This window comes from Alexandromys fortis, unplaced genomic scaffold (assembly GCF_014885135.2).
Source record: "Alexandromys fortis isolate MF-2015 unplaced genomic scaffold, M_Fortis_MF-2015_v1.1 scaffold_3, whole genome shotgun sequence".
NCBI lineage: Eukaryota > Metazoa > Chordata > Mammalia > Rodentia > Cricetidae > Alexandromys > Alexandromys fortis.
In genome coordinates this window covers 13,578,307-13,595,683 of record NW_026067909.1, presented here as the reverse complement: position 1 = coordinate 13,595,683, position 17,377 = coordinate 13,578,307, and positions in this window count along the sequence as shown.

The window sequence follows — 17,377 nt, the reverse complement described above, 5'->3', positions numbered from 1 at the left end:
ACATGGTGGCTCACAACCATCTGTAATGGGGTCTGGTGCCCTCTTCTGGCCTGCAGACATACACACAGACAGAATATTATATACATAATAAATAAGAAATATTGAACTGGCTAAATGAAGCATGCTTATATTTGCAGCACCCAAGAGGCTGAAGCAGGATTGCCAGTTCAAAGTTGCTGTGGGCTACCTAGACTGTCACGTGTGTGAGGTTGCTCATGTGCCACCATGCATGTGTGGAACTCAAATGACAGCTTGGGGGAATTGGTTTTCTCCTACCATCTGGGTCTAAGGCAGTGGCTCTCAACCTTCCTGGTGCCGTAGCCTTTAATACAGTTCCTGATGTGGTGACAACCGCTACACACCATAAAGTTATTTTCATTGCTACTTTGTATTGTAATGTTTTAGGGAGTTATCTCGTATGCAACCCCTAAAAGGGTTGAATATCCCACAGGTAGAGAAAGTATTGGACTCAAGTTGATGGCAACGCCTGCTGAGCCTTCTTGCTGGCCCAGAGACACTGCGTTAAAGGCAGAAGCAGGGGTGATGGCATGCCGTTACTCATTTCTCATCCCTCTGCCAGGCACATGCCTCGTGTTCCTGAATTCTGCAGGTGTCCCAGACAGGTGTCAACACAGGCAAGGGCATGGGCTCTAGAGACAACCTTGAGAATTGCTGCTGACTTTGGCCATAGATGATGGTGCGGCTTGTTTCTGTGTTGGGGGTAAAGGGTGTGCACGCATAGAATCTAGTGAGATGGTACCTGATAATGGTGAAGGTGCAGTCACCACTGAGCTAGAACAGCACTGCCTCCTCTTGGCTTTTTGCTGTATTCCTGCTGTTCTAAATTTCTACAGTCAGTGTATTTCATTGTCCTGTGTTGGTGTCTGCTACAGCCTATGTGCCAACCTTGGTATAACACTTGAACTTGCAAGTAAAACTGGACAAGGTTAGAGCAATGACTTACCAGATAAGAGCCATGACTGTTCTTGAAAAGGACACAGGTTCAATTCTAGCCTCCATGTCAGGCCACTCACAACCACCTGTGTGTAGTTCAAGTTTCAGAGAATGCAACACTCCGTTCTGACCTCTGTGGGCACTGCATACACGTGGTGCACATACATGCAGACAAGACAGTGAGGCAAATAAAAATGATGCTTATGAGTGAAGGAAGCACTGTTTCTTACCGTATAACACATCAGCTCTAAACATAATGAAGTTTGGACAAGGAAAAGTAGAAGTCAGATGGAATACTCAACTTTGCATTGGCAAAGACTCAGAGATGGGCCCGTTAACAGGAGAGGGCCAGTATTGCCTGTCCTGGTGTAAGTTATAACTACCTGGCAAGAAGCAGCTCGGGAGCTCCGACTAAAGAGATGGCTCAGTGGTTAAGAGGGACTGGCTGCTCTTCCAGAAGAACTGGGTTCAATTCCCAGCAACTTCACCCCACAACTCTGTAATTCTAATCATAGGGAATTCAACACTCTCTGCCTCAGTGGGGACCAACACACATTTAGTATACTATGTACATGTAGGCAAATTACCTATCCACACAAAAGAATGAGGTAACTTAATAATAAAACAAGCTCGGTGGAGGAGAGAGCTGTGGCCTAGGATTTGGACAGGTTCATCCCCTTAACAGAAGACAGCTGAATCCAGGAAAATGGTTAAATTATCTGCTCTCTCTGGTAGGTGGAAAGCAGAATTCCGGCAGGAACCCTGGCATGAAAGACCAGCTAGCCACCCCACTTAAGGTTCCACAAACAGCATCTCCAGCCAGGAATCAAGTGTTCAAGAACAGTCCATAGACATTCTACACAAGTGATTCTCACCCAGCCAGATGCCTAAAGTACAAAGAGGAGGCTGACCTGCTGGAGGGACTTAAGATTTCAATCTCAAAGGCAGAAAAAGAAAAAAGAAAGAGAAAGAAAGAAAGAGAAGAAAGAAAGGCTGGAGGGATGACTGGAGTGCCGCTCTTCGAAAGGACCCAAGGTCCATTCCCAGTAGTCATCTGGCAGGCCATAAAGCTTACAGCTATCTATAGCCCAAGTTCTAGCAGATCCAACTCCGTCTCCTGGCCTCCATGAATGCCAGACACATACCTGGCACACGTAAGGGGTAGGCAAACATCTAAAACTAGTCGGACTTTCTTTGGACTGCCACTGCCCAAATAATGACATAGAGACTTTTTATGAATTATGAAAGCTTGACCTTAACTTAGACTTTGTTGTCAACTAACTTTTGAAACTTAAAATTAACTCATACATATTAAACTACATTCTGCCATGTGGCTCGTTACTTCTCTTCAGTACCTTACATCCGACTTCTTTCACATCTGGCTGGCGAATCTCCCGTTTCAGATTCTTTCCCCAGGGTTCCTATCTCTCCCCAGAAGTCCTGCCTATCCTCTCCTCCTAGCTCTTCGCTGTTCAGCTCTAGTAAACTAATCAGAAGGTACCTTAAGCAAGTGAGGCAGGACAGAGACACATCTGTATAAAAAAAAGATTGTCCCAACAACAAACTTGGGGGGCAAAAAATAGAAAGTACATGTTGCTCTTCCAGAGAATCCAAGTTTAGTTCCCAGCATCCACACTGAGTAGCTCACAAATGCTTGTAACTTCAGCTGCAGGGGCTGTGATCTGGTCTACATGGCAAATTTTCACACCAATAATGAAACATCTCCAGGAAAGCAGTCAGTGCTGGTGAGCACGAAGCGTTGGGCCTCTGTCATGACTAGAAGTGATGCACCATTTGGGAAGCTGCTGAGCATGTGTTGTTCTGTTTTAGCTTTTGTGGTCGTGGCTTTCTGGTTATGCAGACTGACTTAGAATTCAGTGATTTACATGTTCACATCATGACAGCATGGCCAGAAAATAGATAGGTGGCTGACAAAGCAGTCACATCCTAGCATTCTCCCCCCAGTCAACAGGAATGCACTCTGATGCTGCAGTGACCCTGAACCTCGGTGTTGTGTGAACGGAGACCCAGAGTGCCCAGGCCCACCGTCATAAAGGCGTAGAATGGGGCAAACCATTTTATAGTGCCATAAATAAAAACTTTACTCACAAGAAGGAGGTGGTGTTTGTTTTTCTGCTGCCAATAGCAGTGCTACAGGTCTTCTTATACTGAGGTGTAACTTGGCTGTGGTTCTGATCCAAGACAGTGACTGTTAGCTGAGTCCACGCAGACCCAGCCAGGCATCCTGTGAGAGAGACAGGAGTATGTGTGTGTGCTTCCTGGATTCCCTCTCATCTAACAAGACTCACCCTGGTGACCTTATCGGATCCTAATCGTTTCCCTGAGGCCTCATCTCTAGACACAAGAGTCAGATCAAGCCCCTCCACTTCATCCTCACGTGGGAATTCAGCTCTTACGTGAGTTTCGGAGAGTCTTGCCGCTCAAGCCATAGCAAGAGGGTTGGTGATAAAGGGGTGTGGACGCGAGTACACCTGTCTTCCATGTCTTAACTATGATGGGCCTTTGTCATCACAAGCAGTGGTGGAGCTGACACTTCCTCTAGTGGCCTAGCAAGAGGACTGCCATGTTTGGTGCTAAAAAGACAATTCTGTGGTTGGTACCTTGATGAGCCTTGTATGCTATATTGCAGGTGCTTGGCTCCCTTGGTTGGTGTAAGAGCTTCTGTTCATGTGTTGCTTTCATTGGTTAATGAATAAAAAACTGCCTTGGCCTTTTGATAGGACAGGACTTAGGTAGGCAAGGAAAACAACTGAATGCTGGGAGGGAGAAAGAGTTGGGAGAAGCTATGTATCCTCTGAGACGGACACGGTTAGAATCTCCAGTAAACCACTGCCACATGGTGATATACAGATTAATTTAGATGGGTTAAACTAATATGTAAGAGATAGCCAATAAGAAGTTAGAGCTAATGGCCAAACAGTGTTTTAATACAGTTTCTGTGTGGTTATTTCAGGTGTAAGCTAGCAGGGCAGCTGGCCCACTTCCTCACAACCCTTGGTGAGCCAGGAGACACCTGCAAAACACAGGTTTCTCTCAGGAGCCAAGGAATACCACATAACAAACCTCACACAAGAGAGTTAATGGACAGGAAACATCCAAGAGAGTGGCTACCTCTGCTGGGGTGAGAAGCAGAAGAGAATTGAGAGGAAGACCATTTCTTGAGGGGAAGAACTTTCCAGGGTGGAGATTTCCAGGGTGTGGATTGGTGGGATTTTAAGTCCAGAGAGATTGGGGAGAGCGCACTGATTGATGGGATTTCAAGTTCTGAGTTTGGGCTTTTTACTCTGCATTAGAGCATTCTGTCAGTGGAACCTGGTGGTTGGAGGTCCTCAGGGGAGGGACCTAGCCACTCACGTGCTTCAAGGGGTTTATGTCCCTCCTTTTTTATTAATAAATAATTGGGCTGGGAGGGGGAATGCTTTCATTAGACTACTTCCTGTTGAATGGGGACATTGAAATCCTTTGGAAGAACTTGGCTTTCACCATCGGGATATTATTGGGAGCCACTGGCCTCTGGGTCTGTACTAGTGACCAGTAATCTTGTAATAGCAACTGATTAAAAGTTAGATAGTCTGCCCGACACCAAGCAACCCGGATGGGCAGGTCTGTGATGGAGACTCGGGAGAGGAGAAGCAGAGTGTCCATGTGCTCTGGAGAGAAGTGGAGTAGGAGATGCCTTGGCAGTGAGGAACAGACCATATGGTTGGCCTACACTGCCACCGTGTGATGGCCTGGGCAGCTGCCAAGGGCCAAGTCTGGGTCTGTGGCCCAACCACAGCCAGGGTCTATGATGATGTCCATGGCCTGTGTTACTACCAGGGGCCATGGGAGAGCTGGCCCTGGTGACCTGAGCCCCTGGGAGCTGGTCCTGCCCCTTGCAGACTCAATGGAAGTGCTGCTCCATCCCTGACAAAACTGGCCCAAGTGTCCTCTGAGACCCTCAACGACCCTGGGAAAACTGTCCTCCCCTCACTGGCCACTGAAATGGGAGAGCCGGCCCTGCATACAGAAGAATTGGCTTCATCCCTCACCATCCATGCAGGAGACCTGGTCCCGAATGCATATAGGCCAGGGAGAGCTGGCCCTGACCCTCACCTGGCTGGCAGGTGGGGGTATCCTAGTGGATGGCATACTGACCAACTCGGCTACCACACAGGCCCACACCACAGGCTTTGAGATGGCCATCCCAACATCTACCCCATCTGTGACCTGCTGGAGCATGTCAACATACCGTTCTGGCATAAGCAAATCTGCAAGATCTCGAAGACTCAGAGCAACAGTGGGGTATCACAGAAGTTTCTGTGAGGGTCCAGTATTGAGTGCCAGAAGCCAGCGGCCTTGAACCAGACCAACAGCTCATTGCAATGAGCGTTTGCAAGGAAAGCTGTTTGGACGAAAGGATCTATATACTTGGTGACGACCGCTGCTCCCAAGGCCACCCCGACAAATGAATGTGATGGGTGGGAAAGACATGGGGCTGAGTGGGTTTTTGTTTTTTTCTTTTACTATTTTTCTCTTTTTAAAAATTTTCTTTTGGGGGAAGGTTACAAGGGTAGACGATGGGCATGGAAGGACTGGAAACTGTTTGGGATTGGGGTGCAGGATGTGAAATTTGCAAAGAATAAAAATTGTGTTAATTTTTAAAAGTCTGGTTAGAAATCTTTTGGACCTGTTGTTGAAGAAATCTAGACAATAAATGTATAAGGCAGGATGTGACTAGTAGGATTAAGAAAAGGAGGAGAAAGGGGGTTAAAATTCCCTATTGGATTGTCAATGATCCACTAGCCAGAGGCATCAAGCTGTTTCTTATGGTTTTGGAGATCCGTCTGGAGTTGTCAGATTTTTTTTTTTTTTTTTTTACTGTACCCAACTGGTTGACATAAAAGCACATTTTTCCGTAAGGAAGGGACAAAGACTACCTCTGTCTGAAGTTAGTAAATCTAACCCTTGTGGATTTTGTAGTATTACAGTGGCCAGTGAGTTTATTTGGCCCTGGAGAATAAGGATGGTCTGAGCCACCCATTGGAGATCCTGGATGAAGTTAGGGGGAAACTGGTGGTAAATAGCTAGGAAAGAAGTCATTCTCTCTGCTCCAGTGGCGACAGCAGCCATTATACCCAGGACTGTGGAAAGCATGGGACCTGAAGCACTTGATTGCCAGGCCACTCTAACCCCTGTGGCGAGAACTGGCAAGGGTTCTTCACCAGGTAGCACTCCTAATTTTGGAAAAAGGAACACCTGGCAGGTACGCAGCAGTAAACCTGAGTGTAACTGAAGATCAAAGTTTTGTGGACGTTTAGACTTAGGGGCTGGTGACAGTGCTCAGAGTCAAGATACTATTCCAGTCTGGGGGATCTGATGTGTCCCTAAAGCACGCCCCTGAGGAGTTAAACCAGCCTGTGATGCTGGAGAGAGATAAGGGTCGGCAGTGTACATAAGAGCGGCTAATGGAGAGGTGAGGTAAGGGTCCGGTGGGTGAGCCTATGAATGGCGGTTGTGAGTTTGACCTAGGAGGGTCCCACAACCAACATTATATAGGTGACTGAAGGCAATGCTTCCTTCCTTGTGACGCTTTTAGGCTCTCAATTCAAGAGTGAGATGGGGAGTATTCTGGGATGGGTTAGGGGAGGAGCTTTGAAATGTTAAGAGGTGGGCATGGGTGGAAGCTGAGTGTAGTGTCTTCTATCAATGCTACCTAAAGAGGGAACTCAGGAAGAGGGTAGTGTGTGGAGACCCTTGTATGTGGGGAGGCAGGACATGTGTGAGAAAAGAAGAAGAGTGATAGGTGACCGATCGGTTCATTTCTTTGATTTGCATATAAGAAGTTCAGCTGTGACCAGAATGTGCAGACAAGTTACCCATCCTTGTCTAGTATGGTCTTGATTTTTGTTTTGTTTTTGATAATTATGCAACACAAGGTCACCCAGTTAGTGATCCAGGACCCCAAGAGCATAGCGAGAGAAGGGTGAGTTAAGTCAGGAAGATGTAGGTCCAGGGCCTGGAGGAGAGCCTGTTGAAGCTTATAAAAGGGCTTAGTAATGGGCACAAGGAGGGGTTCGTGCGAGGACCGCCTCATATAGGGGACAAGTGAGAAGAGAGAAAGAAGGAATCCAGGAACATAAGAATCCAGTCATCCCTAGAAAGAATAGAATTTCATCCTTGTCGTCCATGGCCAGATCTAGGAGGTCGGCTGAAGGCTGATCTGGGCTTGATGTCCTCTGCTGTGAAGGACATGAGGACAGTCAACAGCCCAATGTCCCTTTTGATGGCATTGTGGGCATGGTTACAATGGTTTGTAAAGCTTTGGACAGACCCAAACCCAATCAATGGCCCTCCTGATTGCATCTGAAAAATGGACCTAGAGGTTCTCGGCGTTGGGAGCCTGGGCAGCTGCTATGGCCGATTGAGAGGCCTTCGACAGCATCAAGTATTTTTGTTTTCAGGCTTTTTCATCTCTCTCATGGTACACCTTGAAGGCGTACCACAGACCATGTGGCTGCCTCCATCCTGATAGGGGGAGAGCAGCTGGGACAGCAGCAAGCAACACATCCCCTTTAAGATGACATACTTAGAGATTTTTGACTGCCAACCCCAGTGTTTCAGACTTTTAAGTTAACCCTAGTGTTTGAGATGTTTTAGATTTTAACCACATCCGGTATGCTTACAAATCTTGAGGTAAGATTTATACCTTAACAAAAGTTTGAGAGCGAAAACAAACCCAAATGAGCATGAGAAGAGCAGCAACCGTTCCCACTGGGAATAGTCAGTCCTTTATTTTCTGCTGCTCCCCTTTCTCTGTCACATAGTCAGTGGCTCGCCTGAGACGGGACAGAGATTTTAGAGGAAGCCTTTAAACGATCATGCGTGGGTCCAGAGTCATCTTTTAATTGAAATGGGACAGCACAAAACAACCATCTGATGCCACTAATACCACAAGGACGCCTGAATCCCTGTAAAACCTGAATCCAGTAAGATGGGAACAAAGAATGCTTAGAGGTAGAATTTTTGAGTTCTAGATATAGAGGGATGCAGGAGGGAGCTAAGAGATGCACCAGCCAGTGGAGAGTGTGTGCACCTAACAGCTCTCCTACTCCTTGCTCTCTCCCCTTCCTGATAGGTCCTGCTCCTGGCTCCCACTTTGCAGTAAACTTATAGATCCATAATGGTAAGGTAAAGGCAGGGCATTTATCCTATGTGTGTGAGGGGGGTTGGGGTGGACCAGACCAAAACAAACAAGGCTTAGAGTAGAGAAAAGAAAAATAGGGATTGGGAAACTCTTCCCATTTCCCCATTACCAACAGTATTTATAAAAAAAATTTTAAAGGGCTGGAGAGATGGCTCAGTGGTTAAGAGCATTGCCTGCTCTTCCAAAGGTCATGAGTTTAATTCCCAGAAACCACATGGTGGCTCACAACCATCTGTAATGAGGTTTGTACCCTCTTCTGGTCTGCAGACACACAGACAGAATATTGTATATACATAATAAATGAATATTTGAAAAAAAATTTAAAAAGGTCATGAATGATATTAGGATCTAGGGTGCCGTTAGGTGCCCCTGTGGATTGACTATCTTAAGGCAAAATTTGGTTGCAAAAGTGAATAAATTTAGTGTCCTTCAGGTGGGGTGTCATGTGGAAAGGATGGAGGTTTTCTAAGAGGCATCCTATGGGGGAACAAGAGGGTATGGAAGACATGTTCCCATGGATGAGAGAGAAGGAAAATGTCACTGCAGTTGTGGGTGTCCCCAGAACTCAGGAAGGACTGAATGAGGACCAAGCCAATCAGTGGGTCATCACCACACTCAACGGGGGGCAGAGCTTAACCTGGCTAAGCCAGCAGAAAGACTCGGAGCCTGGTACCAGGGCTTTCGTAGAGGTCAGAGACAAGGGCTAAAACCGAGCTCTAGGAAAGGGGTCTCATCCACAGGAAAGCGTTGGAGAATAGGGTCACAAAAGCCATGAGGGCCTAAAGGAGCTGTGGGGTGATGGGTAGCTCCAGGAGGAAGGTGGAGAAGAGGGCAGGAAGGGGCATAGTAGTCTGGTTTGGCTAAGGAAGCTGCTGGATTGCAGCTCCAAGGGTGGGCAGATGGGGTCAGGAGAAGAGGGCCAGCTGTAGCCTTAAAGACCGTGGCTGGGGGTACCTCCACCCCCAAGAGTAGAGTGGTGCTGGACACTCAACAGTCACTTCCTTGGACTCGGGGAAATGTTTACAACGACCGAAGGGGAAACTTATCTAATCTAATTCTCACTGGTGGGTGGGTTGCTGAGCGATCAGTGAGCCAGAAGACGAGTCTGTTGGTGGTGGACTGGGGAGGGGTAGGGTCCCAGTGCAGCCTAGACCAGGAGGGGAAACTTGGGTACCAGGAGAGTCTGTTCAAGTCACAGTACAAATGCAAGTGTTACAGCTCAGATAGGAAAGGCTTCCTAGCAGTCGGGAGTCAGGGAATACCACAAAGTCCCACCATACAAACAAACCTCACACAAGAGATTGCATGGGTGAGAGAAAACCAGGAGGGTGGCTGCCTCTGCTCGGGCAAGATGTAGCAGAGAACCGAGCAGAAATGGGGTTTACTTAGAACTTCTTTGAGGGCAGAGATTTCCAGGGTGGAGATTCCCAGATGTGGATTGGTGATTTCAAGTCCAGAGTTTGGACTTTTTACTCTGTGTGTGTGGGGGGGGGGGGGGGGGGGGGGGGGGGGGGGGGGGGGGGGGGGGGGGGGTTGGTGGTTCCAGTTAAGGCAGTTAGAGTGTTCTGTGGCTGAACCCTCAGGAGAGGGGCCTGGCCATGAGTGTGGCTTGAGAGGGCTACACTTTTTTGGTTGTTGTTATTGGTTTTTGTTTTTGTTTTTGTTTTGTTTTGTTCCTAAGGCAGGGTTTCTCTGTGTAGCCCTAGCTGCCTGGAACTCACTCTGTAAACCAGGCTGGACTCGAATTCACAGCGATGCACCTGCCTCTACCTCCCAAGTGCTGGACTTAAAGGTGTGCACCCCCACTGCCCAGCCTGAGGGGCTTACACTTTTAGTAGCAAGGAAAATGTTGGCTGCCAGCACAACAGAGCCTTCGGTGATAGCCGCAGGGTAGACAGGCCGGGGTGCAAAAGCAGCAAGGGGGCCAGCTGCTTGGCAGCAGATGAATCAGTGCTCAAACAATTTAAAGAAGTCGTCAGGACAGGAACAAGGGGAGATGTAAAGCAGAGAAAGACTCCAGTGTCGGAGCTGAAGGAGAGGAAGCTGTTCAGCGCCCACAGAGGGAAAACCACACTAGAGCTGCAATGCTAGCTGCTGCCAAAGATCCATCTGTAATGGGGTCTGGTGCCCTCTTCTGGCCTGCAGGCATACACACAGACAGAATATTGTATACATAATAAATAAATATTTTTTAAAAAAATCCTTTTCCTGGACCTGCAGAAAAACTGTAACTCCCAAGAGTTCTAACGCTAGGGGGCGCCACTCGAGGCTGCTCGCCTGTCTTTGCTGTCAAATACTAACCATACAAAAGCGCTGACTCCCTGACACCTGCGGTTTCTGTCTGCCTAGAGCAAAGGGAAGAGTCAAAGCCCAGAGGCCGTCCAGTTCAAGCCCAGTCCAAGACTTCAACCCACATCACACTCCAGGATGGAAAATACAAAACCTGTTCTGTAGAGTCAGAAACACAGCAGGGGTGCAGCCCGAGCAGTTAGGCATGAAAAACAGCAGGCACTTAGCTTACAAAGGGAGAACTGGGGAGTTGGAGACCCCAGTGGATGGAGAGGACCAGCGTTCAGGTCCTCAGAAGCTGCATAAATGCCAGATGGAAATACTACATACATGCTCACCTGTAATTCCAGCCTTGGAAGTCAAAGGCGCGGCTCCCCAGAGCAAGCCGGCCAGCTAGAAGGGTCAGTTAGTGAGTTCTGCATTTAATTGAGGCCTTGCTTTAATGAATAAGGAGGCAGAGTGATTGAACAAGGCCCTTGGCATCAACCTCAGACCTCCCGTGTACACGTATGCCCACATACCTACGCACCATCTGTCCCAACACAGGCAAACACGTGCTACACACCACATACACTTGTCCTGTGTGGTCTGGCGAATGATCTGTGGTAGTCATGCTTTTGGTTTTCAATGAGGAAGCTTTTAGCAAGTGCATAACACGTCAAAAAAGAGAATGAAGAGAAAATAAAACATCAAATTAGTCCCTCAAAGCATCCAGGAGAAATGGTTCCAGCCAGGAAGTCGTATTAAGGCAGTCAGCCTAGTAAATTGCCTGTCTGAAGAGCCCTAGACATTCTACACAAAGCTGCTAGGAACTAAGATGGATTCAGTGGAGTATCAGGACAAAAGACAGCACGCACACACGCAGGGATGGAGAGATGGCTCAGCGGTTAAGGGCACTCGATGCTCTTGCAGAGGACCCAGGTGCAATTCCAAGCACCCACACACGGAGGCTCACAATTACCCCAACTCCAGTTCCAGGGGATCCGGCCCCATTTTCTGATCTCCACAAGCACCAGACGTGCCTACGGTGCACGTACACGCATGCAGGCGAATCTCTCAAATCTCTAAAACGTAAATCTAAAAAAAATTAACTGAGTGGTTATGGTTTACGCCTTTAATCCCAGGACTCAAGAGGCAGAAGCAGGCAGCTATTGGTGAGTTCGAGGCCATCCTGGTCTACAACGTGAGACCTAGGACAGTCAGAGCTGAAACACTGAGAAACCCTGTCTGGGGAAAAACATTGTTTTGGAATTAGAGACATGTGTGTTACTGGGAATCAAATCCAGAGCCTCGTACGTAAGTGCCCGACCACCGAGCTACATTCCTCCTCGCGTTCCTTTCATACCCTTTCCCGGGATCCAGTAGCTTCACTTTTTACAGATGTCACGGGACCGGCTGGCCGGCCAGAAAATGTCAGCCCAGAAGCAAGGCCGTGTTACAAGCATCTCGCGTTATTTCTTGTACTGCGGGATTTTTGAAAGTCTTAGTGTATGGAGAAATAGTGCAGGCTTCTTTCCTCCTTCAAGTGACCTTTTGCTGAGGTAAGGGATTTTTCTATACCATCTTTTCTCCCTGCAGGAAGGCTTGCTACCATCCAATGTCTGTGGCCTCTGCTGTTCTGACCCCAAGCAGTGGGCTTCTGGTCTGTGTGAATAGGTGTGCTGTGCAGACACTCACCATGCCTTCGAGACTAGCCCATCAGCTTGCTGGCTGATTTCCCCTCCCCCCCCCCTCCACACCCACACACACACACACACCAGCGTGCAGCAAGCAGGGACATGGAACACTCCAAAGTGAAGGGTTGGAAGTCACTAGGAAATTGAAGGTCAGTTGGAGACGCCTCCTTGCCTTGCCTTCCGGAGCTCCTGCCTTTTTGAAATGGGCAAGCGTTCTAGTAGCCCATGTGGGCCCAGGCACTTACTTCCCTCAAGGGTGTGCCATAGGCACAGGGGCCAAACTGACCAAGTCTCTACTCCTCTGATGCTCAGGGCTGGGTTCACTTTTTTTTTTGTTTTGTTTTTTTGGTTTTCCTGTGGGGAGCCACAAAGGCCTACGCATAAGGTACTTCAGGCATGTCCCTTGATCCTCACAGAATAGGTCCAGGGGAGGGACAACAGCCATCCTTTGGCCATATTTCCCTGGCTTTTCCTGAAGTTGGGGGGTTTTGCAGTTAATAAGCCTGGTTTTTAGATTTTTAGGATCAAACCTGTTCCAATTCTGTAAAAAAACAATATTTTATTATAGTTTTAAATCATGTGTGTATGAGAGATTTGTGTGAATGATAGCAGTGCCTGCTGAGGCCAACAGGTGGTGAGCCCCTCACCCCCCTAGCCCCGTACCCAGCTGTGAATCGCCACGTGTGTGCTTGCCATCAAACCCGGGTCCTCTGCATGAGCAGCTCTTAAGCATTGAGCCATCCACAGGCCCTGGACTTACTTCTTTTCTTTAAAAAAATTTTTTTCCAGTATGTAATATGTGTGCACATGTGCCCCCACACGCACTGGGAGGCCAGATGTGATGTGGGTCTCTCCACCGCGTTCTCCACCTTTTCTCTTTGTTTTTCAAGACAGGGTTCTCTGTGTAGCCCTGGCTGTCCTGGAACTCACTCTGTAGCCCAGGCTAGCCTCAAACTCAGAGATCCACCTGCCTCTGCCTCCCAAGTGCTAGGTTTAAAAGCGTGCACCACCACTGCCCGGCTTCTCCACCTTGTTTTGAGACAGTGTCTCACTGAATCCAGCCCTTGCTGACTGAGCTAGATTGGCTGATTGGTGAGCTCTGAGGAGCTGCATCTCTCCAGGGTTACAGATGTGTGCAGCTGCACCAGGCTTTCTTATGCAGGGCCTGGGATTGGATTCAGGTCTCTAAGCCTCTGAGGCAGGCGCCTCACCAACTGCAGCTCCGCAGTCCCTTATTTTTCTTCCATTCCTTTTAGCTTGCTCTCCGGCTTCAGGCAGAGACTGTGCTCTAAATCATCTCCCAAGATTGGAATTAGTGAATAACAGTGCACGCCCGCTCTTCTGTGGTAAAACCCTGACCAAAAGTAACTTAAGGAAGAAAGGTTTGCATCCGCTTACACATCCAGGTAACAGTCCATCGCTGCGCGAGGGGAACCTGGAGGCAAGAACAGAAGCAGAAGCCATGGAGGAAGGTGGCTCACTGGCTCACTCTCCAGGGCTTGCTCCGCCCACTTTCTTACAGCACTGTGGGTAAAGCTGGGCCCTCCCACATCAATCAACAATTAGAAGAACGTTCCATAGACAGAAGCAATTTCTTAGGTGAGGTCCCCTCTTCACAGGTGTTACAAGTTGACAAAAACAAACACCTAAGCAGGACAATCTACTGTCGTCGCCTTGATCCGGGAGCCAGAGAGACGCCGCTCTTGCAGAGGACCTGAAGTTGATTCCTAGCACCCAGACATCTCAAGATAGCCTGCTACCCAAGCTCCAGCCGCTGAGAGACAGACAGATGGGCAGGCCATGCACAGTGAGTGAGAATTAGCACTGCAGCCTGCCTAATAGCCATTCGTCATCGTCCGTGTCTATGTGTACCTAATACCTGTGACAAGCAGGCAAGTCCTTCTGCCAAGCCAAATGCTGAGAATGGCATCCGTGTCTAGGCCCCTGGCAGCCATCCACCCCTGCTTTGCAGGAAGCTCCCTGCTTGATACACTCTCATGTGTTTACAAAGTGTGTTATCTACGGCTTTCTTTGTTGCTTTCACAACTGTGGTCATGTTGGAATATGCTATTTGGAACAATCTGAAACTTGTTCCCAGGCAGGTCACTCACATTTGCTTAGACAGGAAGAATAGTTAGTCCCTTAATGAGCTGTCACACGCATATTCAGAACCTCAGGGCTCAGTCAGTCAGTCCTTCTGTCTGTCTGTCTCTCCCCGCTCCCTCCCTCTCTCCCCATCCCTCACCCTATCCCTGTCCCAGGCAGAGTTCTCAGATTTCCAGGGCTGGGTCTGCCAACTGTTTTCTGATTCAAAGAGTGTGTCTTTCCCTCCAGCCCGCAGCTCTGGAGACTCCAGCTTGCCTTTCCAGCCTCTCAAATGCTCCTGAAAGGGTCCCCAAATGTGGGCTTTACACTTTTATCTATGCGGCTAAGAACCCTCAAAGGCAGCCTATGTTCCTCAGTGACATATTGACTTTAAAAGTGGACGCGCTACGAAGGCCTGGGACTTCAGAGCTGATCTCACGGCAGTTTGGCTCCATGCGGAACCAAGCATGAGATAAAATGCTGCCGTCGAGGGAGTGCTGGCTGCCAGGGACTTTTATGCAGCTTTTAAAGAGAATAATTTGAGCGTCTGCCTTGTGGACAGGCACACGTGGCCACCACCTCAACAGACAAGATAAACTCAGCCCATTAGACACTGTCTGGAGGAGCAAGCTATAGGACAAACAGACAAGGGAGAAGGACATTCGGAACATCCAGAACCTTCTGAGAGACAGTAGGAGGGGTGGGATCTCAGCAGAGGCAAGGGCAGCAGCCGGGTGCTCGGTGCTGGACAGGGCCCATCCTTAACAGGGTTGCATGTGGTGAGAGGATGGGGGCATCTGGGATGGGAGGAGGTCTTGTTTTCTAGCTTAGGAGATGATTCCCCAAAAGGGACATTGACATTTGCTTTATTTACAGTACAGAGCCATGGAGACCAGGCCATCATGAACTAAGCTTGCTGACTGCCTCTTGGACATGCTCAAACTCCTCAGGGCAGACACAAAGTGTCACTATGGAAGATAGTTTAAACAGTGTCATAGACTCAGGGGTGACACAACCACAGCTCCCTCCCCCACCTGCCTGGCATGGCAGCATGCACCTGAAGTCCCAGCACTCGGGAGGCAGAGGCAGGAGGATCCAGAACTCGAGACCAGTCTGGGTGCATATCCAGCTCTTGTCTCAGAAACCAAAACAAGGCAGTTATGGAGGTGTATGCGGGCAGACAGATGCTGAGGGCCCGAGAAGAGGGAGCACAATCTGAGGCCGTGGCTCGGTTTGCAGAGGGCTGACAGAGCATCCTCAGAGCTCTGGATTTGCTCCTCAGCACCCAGAGGACCACCCTGGAAGACAGTCAGGACCTGACCTCCTCTCTAAGGAACTCTTGCAGATTGAAAAGAACAGAGACCAGCAACCAAGAGGCAGGCATGTCTCTGACTTTGAGGCCAGCCTGGAGTAAGTTCCAAGACAAACAGGGCTACGCAGAGAAATCCTGTCTCAAAAAAAAAAAAAAAAACCAAAAAACCAAAACAAGGACAGAGATCACCCAGCTTCAACTTTGCAGCTGCTGTCCTCAGACTTCTCTGCTCTCAGGTGAAGAGATCAATGGAAAACGAGCCCCCTCCTCTAAGGAGGTGCTCTGTAGACAGAGACTGCGTTTTTGCTTCCCGGCCTCCCACACCAGAATAATCACACACAAACTATTTTAATTACAACACTGTTTGGCCAATGGATCAGGCATATTCTCAGCTAGCTCTTACATCTTAAATTAACCCATTTTCAAAGATTTACTTTATTGTTTTTGAGATAGAATTCATGTAGCCGCGGCTGTCCTCAAATTTACCCCATAGCAGAGGAGGATGACCTTGAGTTCCTAATTCTCCTGCTTCCATCGCTTGAGTGCACCACACCAGTTTGTGCAGAACAGGGGACAGGAGTCAGGCTTCTTTCATGCTAGGCAGGCTCTCCACCCACTGAACCACAGCCACGCGGGCTCTCTACCCACTGAACCACAGCCACGCGGGCTCTCTACCTACTGAACCACTAGCACAGCTTCCATTTTTACAAACAGAGATGTTTGTTCTTCTGTTCTGTTCAAAATGGATAGCGAGTCAGGCATGGGAACACACCTGTGAACCCAGCACTCAGGGTCTGAGGCCAGCTGAGACACCGAGAGACCTGCTTCAACAAAGGGGTGGAGGCACTTGGCTATCATGTCCAAGGCCCTGGGTTCCACGCTAGAATCAGGGGTAAAGCTTCTTGGTGAACTGGGGAACTGGCTATTTGACCCACTTTCTCTAGTATGATATTTCCTCCGCTGGGGTCTGGGCTGGACTGAGAGGCAAGTCCTGACCTGTGCTGAGGGCCCTGAAGTCAATTTTCAAGACCCACATTGTTCTGGCTTTGTTCTATTGTCTCAAACTAGAGACACTGGCCCTCAGCTAAAGAATTGCCTCCCTCAGACTGACCTACGGGCAAGTCTCTGAGGCTGATTGCTAACTGACACAGAAGGGCCGAGTCCACCGTGTAGGTCCCTATGTAGGTGGGCCTCGGCCCTATAAGAAAGGTTGCTGGGGGCTGGAGAGATGGCTCAGAGTTTAAGAGCACTGACTGTTCTTCCAAAGGTCCTGAGTTCAATTCCTAGCAACCATATGGTGGCTTACATCCATCTGTAATGGGGTCTGGTGCCCTCTTCTGGCCTGCAGGCATACATGGAAGGAATGCTGTATACATAATAAATAAATAAATTTAAAAAAAAAAAAAGAACTGGGGGCTGGAGAAATGGCTCAGTATTTAAGAGCACTGACTGCTCTTCCAGAACATCTGGGCTCAACTCCCAGCACCCACATGGCTGTTCACAACTGTCTGTAACTCCAGTTCCAGGGGACCCAACACCCTCACACAGACATACATACAGGCAAAACACCAATGCACATGAAATAAAAATAAATTTTAAAAAAGACTAAAGAAATATTGATTACCCAACAAAAACAGGTACAACAGTTACCAAGGATCTCAACTATTCCTCCAAGTAATTCTACAAATATGTCTAGCACACATAAAGAAATTAGACACCATGAAGGAAAAACAATATCCCAATATACACACTCAAGCAGAGCCATAAAGACACAGAAGTTAGAAGTATCCAATATGTCCTCAATAATAAAAATGCAAATAACCCAATTAAACAATAGGAAATATCTGAATAAAC